We start from the raw sequence: 14,255 nt of genomic DNA on the forward strand, positions 1-14,255 counted from the left end.
GTTTTTTTTAGGATAGTTAATCTTAGTTCTGCCAGGACAAACAGAATCATCAACTTAAAATGCAGCCTTGAGGACTAATTCAGAATGGACATTTCATTGCATCCAAATTTCAACAAAGCCTCAAAGGCAAGGCAGAAGAACAAACATCATTTCCTTTTATGTGTACTAAAGAAACATGCTTTATATGTGGAGCCAAGAAATAATTGATAATCTTATTAAGTTGCAGAAATTTAATCAAGACAGGTTAAATTAAGTCCAAATTATGCAACTATATGAGATCAGTCCAAATTAATACTCATAGAATTAATATGCACACTTTTTCTATAGTCTGTATGTTTCTCCTACATTTCACTTGCTCTTTTCAGACTCTTTTGTATTCTAAGATTAATGATGCTAGACTTCTTTGATAAAACAGAAGTCATCACTGTCTTGATGTTTTTGCAGAAAAAATCTGAGCAACTGTTGTTCTTTTTCACTCTTGGATCCATTTAGAATTATGTTCAAAGTTTTTCAACACAGATATCTTGCTGTTCTTGAAACAGGTTTTGTCAGGCTCCAAAGGCTGTACTTATTAATGAACAGAGTCTGATTATTGGTAGCTTTTGTCTATAGGTCTCAAATCTCCAGTATCACCTCATGCATGTATTTTCAAGCCCTCCATCATCTTGTGCTTGTTCTTTTGAGTCCTCTTGTTAAAATCTCATTTGACTTCAAAGCCCTTCATATTGTGGTTTCCTAGGAAACAAAACTAGTATTTTATCACAGAATGAGTAAGGTTGAAAGGGTCCACAGTGGATATCTGATCCAACCTCTCTGCTCAAGCGGGGTCATCCTAGAGGATATTGCACAAGATTGAGTCCAGATGGGTCTTGAATATCTCCAGTGAGGGACACTCCACAACATCTCTGGGCAATCTGTTCCAGTGCTCAGTCAGCCACACAGTAAAGAAATTCTTCCTCATGTAAAGGTGAAACTTCTTGTGCATCAGTTTCTGCCCCATTGCTTCTTGTCTTATTGCTTGGTATCTCTGAGAAGAGCCTGGCTCCATCCTAACACCCTTCCTTCTGATATGTATCAATGTGGTCCACTCACAGTTATCTCTTTTAAAGGCTGGACAAACCCAGCTCCCTCAGCATGTCCTCATAAGAAAGATGCTCGAGGCCCTTAACCATCTTTGTTGTCCTCTGCTGGACCTGCTCCAGGAGCTCCATGTCTCTCTGGTACTGAGGACCCCAGAAGTGGGTACAGTACCCCAGATGCAGGCTCACTAAGACTGAGTAGAGGAGTAGGATCATCTCCCAAAACCTGCTGGCAATGCTTTCCCTAATGTATGCATGGATACCACTGGCCCTTTTGGCCAGAAGGATACATTGCTGACTGATGAACAGCTTGTTTTCCACCAGGATCTCCTTCTCCAGCAGGTTGACCCACAGGCTGTACTGTTGCATTCTTCCCCAGGTGCAGGACCCTGAATCTGCCTTTCAGACTGTTATCTTTCCATCTCTCCAGCCTGTTGAGGCCCTTCTAAAGGGCTGCACATCTCTCTGGGGTATCAGCCACTCCTCCCAGCATTGTGTCATCAGTAAACTTGCTGAGGAGGCATCTAACCCTTCACCAAAGTCATTGATGGATAAGTTAAACGGTACTGGGCCCAGTATTAAACATTAGACGTCACCATTAGTGACAGGCCTCCAACTAGACCCCTTGCCACCTATTACAACCCTCTGGGATCAGATTTCAATCCACTTCAATGTTGACTCGTCCAGTACACACTTCCTTCTAATAGTTCTTCCATCAATAACAATCCATTACAAGATGCATGCATCACAGGGACCGATGAAATCGTTCAGTAAATGTTTGATTGAGGTAGTATCATTGGTTCACTGTCAAAATTGTTTTATAACAATTCAGTCAGTGACTACATTAGCAAATAGTGTAGATCGATATAAGGAAAACTACTGAGCATAACACTGAAAACCCAACTTATAGGTTATATACATTCACAACCATAATCCTCAGACTGCTTGTAATGTATTCATGGACTCTGTCGAATAATAGGTAGAGTTCCCAGGTGGCCTACGTAGCTACATTTCTCAGAACAGTTAAATTTTGAAGGAATCTGAAGTACATAGTAAAATAAAATTATGTAACCCACAGCACAAGAAATATGCGCAGTTGGTGCCAGCTGGGAAATTTGCTTCAGAAGACACTGTTGATTAAAGTAAAACAGTAATACTGAATGTTCTGAAGGCCTGGGCAGATAACATTAGTAAAGATATCATGGCTTGTGTGATTTACATCTGATTCCTCTTCCTTTTCTGACAACTTTGCCCCCCCTCTGCTGGTTTCCGGAAGTTATTTCATATTTTGAAAGGCCATTCTATTACAACTAACCATGTATGTCTCTACTGTCAAATAAAACTCATCATCTTTAAGAAACTATCATGTAAATTTTGAAAGCAGTCTCTTAGACCTTTTTCATATTCATCATTCATTTTCAGTCCATTTAATTTTAATTAATACAGTGAATTTTATATGCCCATTGCTGTCTTAATTTCTAGTCATTAGAGATTTCATACTTTAAATAAATAAATAAATAAATAAATAAAATTATACTGTAGGACAATTAAAAATTCCTTAGAGTTATAATGAGAATCTCATTTAGAGCCTATCACAATTTGTTTATCTGAAATAATGTTTATCAAATTATTATGATTTTAAAATTCATTCATGTATTATAATTATGTTGTGTCAAGAGGATATTTTACTGTTAAGCAATTTAATATAGTCTTACACAATATAGAAATACTAAATGAAGTCACATTATTCTGAGGTGATTAATAGCACATTTGCTATTGCTACAATAATGAACATCCTTGTGGTTTTATCTCTTTGTGCTATTAATTTTAGCAATATAATTTTTGTCCAAATAAATTTGTTTTATTAACATCATTGTTCCACATCATATACATAAGTTAAATGCTTGCTTCTTGTGGTTTACCCCTATGACTATACTAAAATCATAGAATGATAGAATGATAAAATCATTCCAGTTGAAAGTGGCACTTAATGCCATCAAGTCCAAGCATTAACCTAACACTGTCAAATTCACCACTAAACCATGTCCCCAGGTTTCACATCTACGCAACTTTAAAATACCTTCAGGCATATGAACCCAATCACTTCCCTGGGAAGCCTGTTCCAATGCTTGACAGCCCTTTCTCTGAAGTATTTTTCCTCTTATATAAACCTACCCTGGAACAACTTGAGGCCATTTTCTCTCATCCTGTTTGTTTGTTACTTGTAAAAATAGATTGCCCCACCCTTGCTACAACCTCCTTTCAGGTGTTTTTAAAAAAACAAAAAGGTCCACCCTGAGCCTCCTTTTCTCCAGGCTAAATGACCTCAGCTTCTTCAGCCTCTCCTTGCAGGACCTGTGCTCCAGGCCCTTCACCAGCTCTGTTCCCCTTCTCTGGACATTCTCCAACAACTCAATGTCTTTCCTGTAGTGAGAGGCCCAAAACTAAACATAGAATTCAAGGTGTGATGTCACCAGTGCTGAGTACAAGAGGGACAATTCCTGCCCTAGTCCTGCTGACCATACTTTTCTGATACAGAACAGAATGCCATTGTCTTTCTTGTCTACCTGGGTACACTAGTGGCTCATGTCCAGCCGTTGTCAGGGTCCTTTTCCACTGGGCAGTATTCTTGTTGGAGGGAGTCCTGAGGAGGGCCACAAAGATGGTGCTCATCTGGGGCTAAAGCAACTTTACTATGGAAATAGGCTGAGAGAGCTGGTGTTGTTCAGCCTGGAGAGGAAAAGGCTTCAGGGAGATCTTATAGCAGCCTTCCAATACATAAAAGAGGCCTAAAAGAGTGCTGAAGAGGGACTTTGTAAAAAGGCATGTAGTGATAAGGCAAGGGGGAATGACTTCAAACTGAGAGTAGGTTTAGGTTAGATATTAGAAAGACATTATTTATTGGGAAGGTGGTGAAACACTGGCACAGGTTGATCAAAGTTCTGAATACCCTATGCTTGAAAGTTTTCAAAGCCAGATTGGATGGGGCTGGGTGAGACTAGATGATCTTTAAGGTTCCTTCTAACCCAAACCAATTTATGATTCTATGATTATCCAAGGACACCTTGGAAGGTAAGGTAGTCACAAAGCAGACATGCCTGCTGTGCCAGACAAAACTTGTCATTCCTCCTTATCCTTTAGGTCGCTACATTCTGGCAAGTGGAGAGAGGATAAGGGATCCTTCATATCCTTTATCTTTTCTGCCAATTGGACTAGTCACAAGAAAGAGTGTAATTCCTCTAGTCTCTCTCTTTCAGATTCCCTGGTACCCTTCAAACTAGTCACATCTTCTCAAAGCTCTGTCACTAAGCAGAGTAAATCTTGGTATCAGACTTTTCCAAAAACTGAAGGAAAGAAAGAAAATAAAAAGAGGTAATATTGGCAATAATGTCTTCCAGTTAGATGTCTAGCTTAAACCAATTAAATATTTCTTTATCAACAATGATATATAACAGTCTGTAAGAGACAAACACTTATAAAAGGAAGGTTGAAGACAGAGTTTGGATAACGAGCTAAGATAAGAAATCTAATTGCTATAACACCTGAATCCCATTCTGTCTGATCACTTTCAAGCACTCTATCTTCTGATTTCAGTCTGCTATCCCCTATTATGGAGATTTTAAATCATTTGCAAACAGTTACTTATCTCTCATCTGCAGTAAAAGGTTATTTCTAACATACTGCAGTATATTTTCAGACTATCTGGAGACAGTCAAAGAAATAATCCAAATTCAGAAATTATCTGAGTTACATAAATTATTGCTAGCTGGAGCTTTTTATGTGAAGTGGGAATAAGAAACAATATATTTAAATAAACGACAATTAAGGAATGAGTACGTCGCAGAAGGCTATAGTCAGAACAGCAGTTGGGAATATTTTACATTTTTAAAAATTGCTAAGGCGAATGTAGTTGCTGTTTGCTTTGATAACCTTTCAGCAACTCACAGAGATAGTTTACTGCTGCGTGCATAACATGTATATTCTTGACTCTGACTAAAAAGCATGAAGCTTTGAAGTACTCTTGCACAACTGTGTCACAGAAGAAAATATTTGTCCTCCTTTTCTTGTGAACCCATGCAAAAAACCCCACCGCTCTTATATCTTCTAGCCTATCCAGCTTCCAAAAAAAAATCAATCCTGTGAAGTAAGCATTCATTCAAGTTGAACCATTAATCCATCAGCTGAGGAAAAATAATTGTGCAGCTTTTAGAAATGCAGAAGGAAGTGAGGTTGACATTATTTATGTCCTCAGAAAACATTCAGAAACACCATATATAATTGGAAATCTGAGAGTCCCATGGATTTAGTGAAATGGAAAAAAATATCATAACAACAGAATTTCATCAGAAGAAATACAAAAACCCCAAACAAACAAATCCCTCACCTCCCCCCCCCCCCAAAAAAAAAAAAACAACAAAAACAACCAAAACCCAAACCAAAAATCCAAATCAAAATAAAGAAAAGCAAAAATCCAGGTGGAATGCATCTGTGAGATATTGCAAGGGATTAAATATTTCATTATACATAAACATATATTATTACACATCACGCTCTGTCTTACTTGTTTATATGCATGCATACATATGTGCTTTTTGCATCTCCTGCCTACTTGAAAATGTGAAAAAATCCTTCCAGTTTACAAGTCTCACTTACAGAACTGCACCCAGTTTAGAGTACCACAACTGAGCCAGGCAACTGGAGTGAGTTCAGTTTCTAATCTGAACTACCTCTGATGCAGCTGTAAAGCTTTCCCTGGTGTCATATCTCCAGACACCAGACAGAAGAGATCTGCATCTCCCTCTCTGCTCTATTACGAAGCAATTTTGGAGAGCAGTGGAGTGGTCTCTCAGTCTCCTCAAAGCCAAACAAAACCAGTATTTTCAGCTGCTCTCAAGTCTTGCCCTCTAGTTCTTTCACCATCTTTGGACACATTCTAATATTTTTTATCCTTTTTACAATAAGGAATACCAAATTACACACAGTACTGAGTTGAGGCCACACCAATACTGAGTACAGTGACAATGGCTTCTTCTGACCAGTTTAATGCACCCCAGGAAATGGTTTGCCTTTTGGATGCCAGGACACTCTGTTGACTCATTTTTTCTTATCATCAAACAAAATCCCCAGATCCTTTTCTGCTTCACTCCTTTCTCTTGTTCCACAATCTATACATACATCCAAGATTACCCCATCCGAGGTTAGAATCCAGCATTTCTCCTTGTTAAACTTCAGAGGCTGGCAATTGCCAAGCATTCGCATCTATCAAGATCTTTCTGTAAGGCCGCTCTACCCTGGAGGAAATGATTGGCTTTTCCTAATTTTGTGTCATTGACAACCTCTGTGTCTGCTACAGACTCCTGGGTCCAGTCATTGATAAAAACATCAAAGAGAACTTAGCCTAAAATTGTGCTCAAAGGAAACCTCATACTTTGTAAGAAATGCAGTGGATCCTCCATAATTTGGTCAGTTTGTAATAGCATCTTGGACAAACAGCTGTCAGGAAGGGTTTGTGTATGTATTTTAACTTGGGGCAGAAGAACAGACTGCCATACTTCTAAAAATGTGTTTGAGACTCATTTAGTCTAATTGTTGTAATTTTATAATTTTAATAGAAATGTGGCAATAAAGAATAAATTTTGCAAGTCTATTCTTACAGTATTAATCCCAGGATGAAATACAATGAGTCAATAGAACAATGTAAAATATTATAACTGGGAGAAGAGAACAGAGATACAAACATGCACTGAACAACTTAACAGCAATTTTCTTCTTTATTCACAGCTTGTGTTCCTGACCTGATACATGATGCTGTTATTTCTCTAGCTTGATGAATCAACGTTTTGAAAATCAAAGGTATCTGGTATTCTGTAACATTCGTTTAGGGGTTTGGGGTTTTGTGATTGTGGTGCTGCTGCTGGTGGTGGGGATTTATTCTGTTCTTGTGCTTTTCTGCAGGAAGCCAGGAACTGATTTTGGTGGTAATGGAAAACTCCCATTCTTTTTAAGTTACTTAATGCCAATTTGAGATGTATTAATCAAAATAAGTTTGTTTTAAAAACTTTCTGTAATTGAAATAAATTGACTTTCAGTTTCTGGAGGGAAAAAAGAACAACATGTAAATGACAAATGGAAGCTAGCAGCTGAATTTTGAGGAATAATTTAATTCTGCCTACAGGCTTTCAGTCATTATTTATGATTTTATATATGATGGTCCTAATATGTCCTCATTTATAGGTATTCTTTCCTATGGAACTATTATACTCTAGAATGTAAGTTTAGCAGTTGAAAGAGAACAGAAACCTCATCCAAAACCACACAGTGAGACTATCCACCTGTTCACTGGAACATGCTATGTGGGCTGTAGGTACAAAAATTCTTCTGTAAAATATTAAGGGAAAAAACCCATATTTACTGTACTTATATTTTTCTTGGAAGAGGAAATATTTTCTACATTAAAGTGATGCACTTTGTCATTTAACTGTTTCTAAATATGTGAAAACTCAGTACAGCATAAGAAGTGGAGGACAGGTGGAGAGCAAAAAGTGTAAGATTACAGGAGAAAGACTGACTTCAGAAATATGAAAACAGGGCAAAAGGAGGACCTCTTCAAATGTACACACATATTGGGTTTTGTGGCAAGGTCTTTATAGCATGGAGGCCACAGGGGTGACCAAGGCAGGCTTGCTGCAGACTAAAACTGAGCCGAACAGCAATGCTGGCAGTGCCTTTGTGATAACATACTTAAGAAGCAGGAAAGGGCAGACCAAGAAGGAAGGAGGGGTAGGGAGGAGGTGTTTCAATACTTTTTTGTTGTTGTTGTTTTTTCTCATTTCTGTATTCTTATTAGATGCTTAATAACTCATAATAATTTTTCCCAAGCTGAACCTGTTTGGCCATGAAGGTAATTGGTAAGTGATCTCTCCTTGTCCTTTCTTGACCAACAAGACATTTGCTATATTTTCTCTTCCCTGTCCAGCTGAGGAGATGAGTGACTGTACAGCTTTGGTGCAAATCTGGTGTCCAGCCAGCATGAAAAGACCACAAAACACAGAAATGCTCGCAACATATAAAAAAACACAGCAGAATCCCTGATGTTACCTATGGTCACAAGAATAGAATAATTGAGGTAGGATAGCTTACATGACACAAGTTCTGGGGTTTTTTTAACAGTCTTGGAGAGGGTGTACAGCAGAATTGTCTGGGAGGTAAGGATTTAAAATATTAGACTGAACTTCATTTCAATCTTCCAGCTATGAGAGGAAATAAGAATTTTTTACAGACAGTATTGTGTGCCGGTGTTAGCATCCTCTGCAATTCTGCAATTTCTTTTCCTCAGAGCCTGGAAAATAGGGATAGTCAAACAGCGATGGAGGGAAAGGAAGAATTATCTCATCAAAGACTTTCGGTAAACATTTGTGTGCTACTCTAAGTTGCTGAATGGTTTGTCCCTACACTATGAGTTTTGTTTATGGGGTGTTTCTGCAAGCACACTTTTAAGAGTTTGGGCTCTTTATGCAGCTGATGGTTCTTGTTAATGAGAAACAAGCATCAACTGCTTTAAATTACACTTCTGTCATTTGAGGAAACTAAAAGAAAAACACTGAAACACTAGTGTGCATCGCCAGTAAACGGAAGTGCTCTTTAAACTGATATAGCACTCCTAAGCGAATATAAAGCTCGATGTCAAATGTAAAAGTGAAGAACATAGAATTGGGAATTGCTGTTCTTAGTATTCTACATCTTCCATGAACTCCTAAAATTAAAAGATATTTTTGTCTTAAATGCATCAACTCTGAGACCTTGCACTTATTATTTTCCCTTTGTGAATGCTGTGTGTATTTAGATCCAGAAACCAAGCTGTGTCCAGACTATTGTTTGCACACCAGTCTTCACAGATTGTCTCTTGGCCTTCGTGGTTCTTAAGGGTGTCATTCCTGGTGGAGCTTCAAAATATTGATACTTCTTTCCCAGATAAAAGTTCAGTGTCATACAAAAATGTCATCATGAACATAAGCAATCCAGAGGACAAGACTTTAAACAGGGTTTTTTATTCAAAATTAAATAGGTTATTTGCTCTAAGAGAACGCACTGTGAGAGAGACTCTATTCCCCTGAGAAGTAATTTACTGTGAATCATTCAGTAATCTTGTTAGACATCAGATCAGTTACTATTAGGTCAGAACTACCTTGTGGGAGGTGCATGTGTGTGTGGAGGGGGTAGTGATGAACAAACCTCATGGAGGTGAGGTGGTGTTGCATCCCTCATGGAAGGGCCTGGAGCCCACAAAGAGAAAGGCCCAGAGCAGCTGCCAGTCACAAACAGCCTGGGAAAACTGTAACACCCCACAGCTCCTGAAGCCCGTGACCCAGCTTGGATTGTCAGGGACAATGGAAACACTGTCCCTCACCCTGGTCTGGGACCCCAGAGTGGGCTACGGGTTGAAAGCCCCACCTGGGGAGTTTGGCCATAGAGACCAGAGCAGATAAAACCAGAGGCATAGGTGTGGCATGTGTTGCGACCCTGTCATCTGAATGTGTGAGAGCTGTTCTGCCACAAAGTTTCCATGGTAGCTATCTCTCCCTCTTTCTCCTTCTCTCTTTTCTTGTGTAATGTGCTGAATTGCTGAGCTTTGGACTACATGGTTGGCACTGAAGAGAGTCTGAAAATCATAGAATCATAGAATCATAAAATCAATTGTGTTGGAAAAGACCTCCAAGATCATCGAGTCCAACCCTTGGTCCAACTCTAGTCCATTTACTAGATCATGGTACTCAGCGCTACATCCAATCTCCATTTAAAAATCTCTACGGATGGTGAATCCACCACCTCTCTGGGCAACCCATTCCAATGCTTGATTACTCTCTCTGGAAAGAATTTTTTTCTGATATCCAACTTAAATTTCCCCTGGCAGAGCTTGAGCCCATGCCCCCTTGTCCTATTGCTGAGTGCCTGGGAGAAGAGACCAGCCCCCACCTGGCTAGAACTTCCCTTCAGGTAGTTCTAGACAGTGATGAGGTCACCTCTGAGCCTCCTCTTCTCCAGGCTAAACAACCCCAGCTCCCTCAGCCTCTCCCCGTAGGGCTTGTGCTCCAGACCCTTCACCAGCCTTGTTGCTCTTCTCTGGACCCACTTCAGCACCTCAATATCCTTTCTGAACTGAGGGGCCCAGAACTGAACACAATACTCAAGGTGTGGCCTCACCAAGGCAGAGTACAGGGGAAGGATCACTTCCCTGGTCCTGCTGGCCATGCTATGTTCAGATCATCGGTTCAGGATGGAGGTTTTAACTGTGAGAAGCATTGACCATCCGCAATGAGTAGAGGGCTTTGAACCTGGTGTGTAGGTCCCATACACTGCTTTCAGGGCCTCATGAAATTCTCTTTGGTCACCCAAATCTGTGCATAGTTGTGTTTTTTATGCTAGGCTGAGCCACAATTTGTTCTGGATGTCTCGAAGTTTCTGTTGGACCTTACTGCATGCAAGACGAAAGGCAGTTTTTCTTACATGGCAAGATGGCTGAGCAAGGTGTGCTTGGTGAGCAGTTCTCTTCTTCTTCAACAATTCCTGAATCTCTTGATTGTTTTTGTCAAATCAGTCTTTGTTTTTCTTGGAGGAGAATGTTAAGGACTCTTCAGAGGACTGCAGGATGCAATTTTTAATATTTTGCCAAAGTGCTTCAGGAGAGGGACCTATGGGATTATCTTTAAGTCTAGTTTGAAGGTTTACCTGAAAGATGTCTCTCACTGTGGCTGTTTGAAGATTGTTAACTTGAAGCCTCCTCCTTGGAATGCCGCCTCTCTTAGGTTTGGGCTTGAAGTGGAGGTTAAGTTTGCAGCGCGCAAGGTGGTGGTCTGTTTGACATTCTGCACTCAGCATCACTTGGGTATGACGGACATTGCTGTCATTTCTCTGTTGCATTAAGACATAGTCAATGAGGTGCCAGTGCTTGGATCGAGGGTGCATCCAGGTTGTCTTCAGGCTGTCTTTCTGTTGAAAGATAGTGTTGGTGATGGCGAGCTGCTATTCTGCACAAATTCTAGCGGAAGTTGCCCGTTGTCGTTGCAGTTTCCAACGCCATGCTTGCCCAGGACTCCTTTCCAGGTTTCAGAGTTCTTACCTACTCTGGCATTGAAGTCACCAAGGATTATGATCTTTTCATCTGCAGGTACCTTTTGGGTGAGGCAGCACAGTTTGCTGTAGAATTTGTCTTTTTTTGCTGGGTCAGCTTGGAGAGTTGGGGCATATATGCAAAAAGAACAACATGTTGCTTGTTGTGTAGTGGGAGGCGTAAGGACATAATGAGATCGGAATAACCTGTCATCAAATTTTCAAGTTTGGAGGCAATGGAATTTTATTCAAGAAGCCAACTCCTGAAAGGTGTCTTTTGGTTCGGGGTTTGCCTGACCAGTCGAGTGTGTAGCCAGCAACATGTTCTTTAATGCTGCCTTCCTCATGAAGACGAACTTCACTGAGAGCAGCAATATCAATGTTGAGCCGTGCCAGTTCGTGGCAATTAGAGCAGAACGATGCTCAGGACGTCCACTATCCCCAGTATCAAGCATGGTTCTGATGTTCCAACATGTGAGTGTTAGTTTGAACACGTCTTTGCAGACAGGTGTATGTCTTTGAAATCTCTTTGGTTTTGTTTGACCGCATGGAAGATGCCGGTTGGCTGTGGTTATCTAGCTGGGTATGGAGATAAGTTTTGTGTAGGCCACCTTTTCCAGACCCCTCTCTGTGTGGAGTAAGCAGTGCTGCCCTTAGAAAGGCTGCTTGGTCGTTCAGGATGCAATCCCATGAGACTGTCATCTCCGGGGTCAAGTCTCAAATGACCAATATCCTGAACCACGTGCATGCAGGGTCGGGTCTGTGGCTTCCAACTGCTTCCTATCACCTGCCGTTTTCGACCCTCGCCTGTTGCTATGGGGCTTTGCAATGTGGGTGAACCGTTTGAGCCTGTGCAATGGATTTTTTAGGTGAGGCACAGCGTGCGCAGAACTGGCCCCACTCTACTCCTAAGGTTCATCTGCCACGGCCTAGCGAGCTTGGACGGTGGCAGCGAATACTTCAGGATGTACGTTTGGTTAGAGTATCCTTCTCGTAGATGGATGACCTTACAGGGGTAAGCAAGCTCCATCTGCCCGAGTTTGAAGTTAGAGTTGTCCTTCTCCTAGGATGGTTGTCAGAGGGCTATTTAGCCCATCCTGCCCGTGGACACACTTTGTCTGACCCTTCAGCTGAGACCTGTCTGGCATGGGAGACCCTATCAGCGGCACAAAACACTGCCAGCATAGCTCTCAACCTCATGAGGGCACGCAAGCTTCTCCCCCACGACAAAGGGGTGTCCCCAGAGAAGAAAATTCACATAGGGTAGTTAAAAATATATAGGAAATCTGAAAAAAGAAAAAAAAAAAAGAAAAATATATTTACAGACTCGTGTTACATTGAACTGACAGCCTATTGTTCATGGATGCACTTAATGATAAAACACAACCTTCCGGAAATAAATGTAAAACAAATAGCAAAAAAGAGTAAAGAAGTTTTAAAAAAATGGGGTATCATAAGAAGAAAATCCCTTAAGGTAGATATCACTACTACTGAACATATGAGGAAGAGAATATCACTGTATCACATTAACAATAGCATTTTAAGGATAGTAAATTAATCTGACTTCAACAGTAGGAAGATTTGCCTTTTGAAATTATTGAGTTGTCAAAGGAAGACAGTTGAGTGTAATAAAAACTATTCGTGTTTTTGAAAATCTTACCCAGGGATTTCACAAGTGTGATGGGTTTGATGTAGGTTGCCTTAGTAGCCAGCAGTAACTAGGGAAGTGGCCATTATGTAGTTATTCCACACGTGTTTTCCACGTAACGGGGGGGAGGAGTTTAGTTTTTGGTGTGCTGCTTCCAAGGGTGGCACGGGAAAGCAGAGAAGAGTTTTGATGGAGATCTTTTGTTTTGCTTGGTTCTGTCCCTTGAGGTGGTGAGATTGTATCCTTGCCAGTTTGTTTTCAAACCTTTGACTGTACTCCATGTGTTGTGTGTTTGTTCTTTTGTTCCTTCTTATTCCCATCCCCCCTTTTCCCCCTCTTCCCTGGGGACCCCCAGGTGGGTACAATTATGTGTGTAGTGATAAATGTTAGAATATATATATATACATTAATTCAGTCCAGTTTCGTTTGAGTTCTTGCCGTCTGTTCAGTGTTTTTTTCCCAGACTAGGCAGTCCAGGCCTGGCAGGAGAAAGCGAGGCTAAACCCAAGCAACAAGTATTTAGATCTGAGCTGTATCATTTAATAGAAGAAATGGGTGAATAACATATTATCAAATATTTAGCTTCATCAAGGAAGCAGGCATTTGAGAATTTAGTGGATACATAACCTGGCTTTGGTATATGTAACTGCAGGAAAGTTTCAAGGAATATCCTCAAAATTACTACTATTCTTCATGACATTGATACCATTCCTCATGTTGTTTACAGCAAAATATTAGCTAATAGCCTTCTGTTTTGAAATTACACCACATGTTTAATGACTCTTAGATGTAAAGTCATTAAAGGAAATAAAATAAATGGCATTGAGAAATTTTCTCAAGACATGGAATACATGGAACTTTCTTTGTTATACCAAATCAAGACTTGTAAACTTGGTATTTTAGTCCTTGTTGTGAAGCAGATTTCCTGACTGATGTTGTATCCCTCATTGTAAGACAACTGTAATAGTATAATTTCATAAAATTTTGTAGAAGTTTGGTATTTTTATGAAGTTTATTGCATTTATGGTGTGAGCAGCCAGAAAGGCAATGAAAATTGTAGAGGAAAAGAAAATGTCTTCTGAAAATTACTGATAGAGGAATTGCCTGGCAGACTGGGAGCTCTGAGCTTAGGAGCTAGACCTTAGACCCAAAAGCATCCTTAAGAAGTGCAGCTGGCCTTTTTGAACCACAGCCTAGAAACCAGAGACACAGAATTGTAGAATGATTCGGATTGGAAGGGACTTTACAAATCATCTAGTTCCCAATCCCTTGCTATGGAGAGGGACACCTTCCACTACACCAGGTTGTTCAGAGCTTCATCCCACCTGACCTTGAACACTTTCAAGGATGGAGCATTTGATTTAAAATTATGATCAGCCTCTGTGGTAGGGTAACTGAGGCTCATGTTACTATATCCTTTG

This window comes from Pithys albifrons, chromosome 1, assembly GCF_047495875.1.
Source record: "Pithys albifrons albifrons isolate INPA30051 chromosome 1, PitAlb_v1, whole genome shotgun sequence".
Taxonomy (NCBI): domain Eukaryota; kingdom Metazoa; phylum Chordata; class Aves; order Passeriformes; family Thamnophilidae; genus Pithys; species Pithys albifrons.